Below are 3,546 nucleotides of genomic sequence, written 5' to 3' on the forward strand. Positions count from 1 at the left end.
ACTTCGATTCAATTCCATGAAATATACCTATTCCAATTTTCCAAAATGCTTAAGGCAACTCACAGCATAGTTTAAAAACAATTCTGCAGTGAAATCAGTAAAAAAAGGGGGAGGAAGCCCACCCGTAAAATCCAATTCCCCCCCCCGTAAAATCCATAAATGTTTTTATGTTCGAATCGATGATGAATCCGTGACTGCTCTTTCAAGCCTGCTAAATAAAGATGACATTTTCTCTTATGTATGAAATATTGTAAACATTTTTTTTTAAGTTACTGCATTACTTAAGGAAAGGAAAGTCAGCCAGCATTGCTTCTGGCAAAGTGTAAAGGCATGAAGGAGAGGAGTGATCCACAAAGAACTTGTATAACATAATGGGTAAGAGCTAAACAAACTCGCTACATGGCCATATAAGCCATTATCTTTCAGAGCTTTTCTAAATGAGACATTTGTTGTTGTTTATGGATTCTTTAGATGACATCGTGACCTTCCAGTCTGGCTTCTCTTTATAAACAGCACTTTCTGCGAGTTTTTTTAAAGCAGGGGAAATGGGGTATTATTTCTGATGTCAAAAGAAATCATGATTTCCTCTTACGTATTTGCGCTATGCTGCTATACCACAGTCCCACTTAGAGATTATGTCATGGAAAAGCAGGAAAGAAAACGCTCCTTGTATAGTGCATGGATTTCAGTTGTGCGACAAAACTGAAGGTAAATGCAGCAGATTTATTTAGTTATTATTTAAAATATTTCTTGGCTGCTTTTCAGGGCAGAAACCATCCCAAAGCAGTTTACAGAATAAAAACTGCATTAACAGCCTCATGTAGAAAAGCCCTCAGCCTCAGTTCCTACATCTGCAGTATGAATATTGGCTTACCCCACACGGCTGTTATTATAGCTGCAATCCTATATATTCTTATATGGGAGTAAGACCCATTGAACTCAACGAGATTTGCTTCTGAGTAAATACACATAGGTCTAGGATTGTACGGGCATGCAGAAGTGGGCAGGATTCATGCTTGCAAAACCTAAGGAAAACATTAAATTCCGATAAAGGGATTCTTGGATCTTTGAAAACAACTGCTGTCCTTTTTAACTGCAATATCTGAGGAGCTTTCCTTCTTGGAGCTTGTGTGACTGGTAGCAGGCACACAAAAATGGAAAAGGAAAAAAACCTTACTCTACATGTAAGTGGATGGCTTAACAAGTTAGTACAGGCACTTACTAACATGTAAGTTAGTAAGTGCCTGTATGATATATAAAATATATAAAATATATAATATATATAAAATATATATAAATATTTATATATAATAATATATTTTAATAATATATTTAATATTATTATTAATATTATATATTATATAATATATATATTATATAATAATATATAATATATTATTTTTAATAATATAATATAATAATATATTTTTAATAATATATATATAAAATATATAAAAATATTTTTTTAAAAAAAAAAAATCCTGTATGAAAATTTGCTTGCTGACAACAGCTGTTGTAGTCCGACTGCCTCGTGAAGTCAAGGTTCAGGAATTTTGGTCTGGTCCTTTCCATTTGGGCTGTCAGTGGCAAGAAATTAATTGCTTTTAAAAAAAACCAAATTCATTATTTATGTATTTGTTAAGTTTGTATCTGGCCTTTTGATATGCAATGCTAAAAGCGGTTGGTCTCGATGGTCTTTTAGGCCCCTTCCAACCCTACTATTCTATGATTCTAAGTGATCTTACTTTGTTTTTTACTAGATGACTTAGCTACCAACTGGAGACTGGTGCAACTCTGAGCCCAGGAATTCGTTTTGAAAACCAAAACTGGAGTTCACAGTATTTCCACACAAAACTCCACTTCTGTTTAGCCCAAACTTTCTTCATTTCAACAGTGTGATGGGGGGGGGGGGGGGATATGTTGTTGCTGCTATTTTTAAGCAACTGGGAATCAGAAATCCTTCCTGATCTACTGCAGAGCCCCAGAGATCTACCAGTAGATCCATCCACTTCTCCCCTCTGCCCACCCTGGCTCAGAGTGACTACTTATGCACTGGCAAAAAAGAGGAAATGCGTCACCAAAAATGGGGACCAAAGACGATACCAAATTGCATAACATTTGCAAATACGAATTTAGAAATAATAGCTATAATTTAAATAGAAATACAAGACATCTCACCATAGTGGAGACGACGGACTAGGTGCCCTGTGTAACTGCTCCAGGTGCCAGCTGTGGATGGGCAGCTTCAAAGCCCTTATATTTATTTATTTATTTATTTATTTCATTTCATTTCATTTCTATACCGCCCAATAGCCGAAGCCCTTGCTCGGCTCTCCCTCCTTATGGTTCTTTGACTTTAAACCAGATATGGATGGGGCAGCCCATCAAGTAGAGGACACCTTCAAATGAAGGACTGTAATCTGCCAGCTCTTCAAAATAGAGGACTGTCCTCTGTAAAGTAGGGCACTTGGCCACCCCGTGCTGTAAGACACTTGTGAAATTGCCCCATGTTTGGAACCCAAGGCATGGATCCCATTGTGTTTTTTGGAGACAGAGTTGGGCTTGGGGGTTGTTTCCTAGAGCCAACAAGGAAGCTCATTCATCAGCCATCTTTGTCTTGGCCATTTCCTCCACTGCGTTGAGCCAGTACTCCTACAAAATACAGGAATGTTGGTGTCCATCTTCATTTGTTAACCTTCCTTCCCAGCACTTTTCCTTATCTCCTTCCACCTTCCTGTTTTCCTCCTTAACTGGGCACCCTTTCAGCTGCACATAGAGCTCCCATTGGCTCCCACCAACACATTTCCTCTGGGATGAATGAGTTCCCTGATACAGCCACCGACAGGCAGTCTGAGGACACAGTTCCAGGGATTCCTCCATCCACATCTCATTGGCCACCGATGTCACCATGAAGGAAGAGGGTAATGGCCAACGGCCACCTCAGGAGTAAAGCCAAACACTGGAGGTCAAAGGCTTTGGAAGCGGGGCAAATGCTGTATAAAAATACATATGGAGATAAGTTATGGGAGACAAACAATGCAGTTTTGGGAAGGTCAGATGAGTTAATATCAGCTGTTTTTCATCTTTTGGCTCCATTGTGGTTCTTTCCTTTCTCCGCATGTCGGGCGGGGGGGTTCTGACCATTTTGTGCTGAATTGGTTGTTTCTCTCTACAGATATCTAGTGCTGGAAGAGGAGAATGGAGCAGAGGACTGGGGGTAGAAAGCTATGGACTGCAGAACAAACATGCCCGATTCTGAACAAGTGTCTAACACTGTTTCCTGCTCCCAAATCAAATTAGAGGTGGGTTTAAAAATGAACACGTTTGCCACTACCACATTTGTCTCAAGAGGGGGGTTAATTTTTAGAGCACAAGAAGATTATGGATGCTGACTTCAATGCACAGTTTCTTGGGAATAATTACAGTGAATGGGACTTCCTTCTGAGTAAACTTTCCTAGAATCGGGCAGCTAGATAGCAGCAGCAGCTGACATTGTGATCAGTTATTTTACATATACAAGCGCAGAACATGCTTACTCAAAAGTAA

This window comes from Heloderma suspectum, chromosome 1 (assembly GCF_057233095.1).
Source record: "Heloderma suspectum isolate Gila_16-S chromosome 1, 16-S_ref, whole genome shotgun sequence".
NCBI lineage: Eukaryota > Metazoa > Chordata > Lepidosauria > Squamata > Helodermatidae > Heloderma > Heloderma suspectum.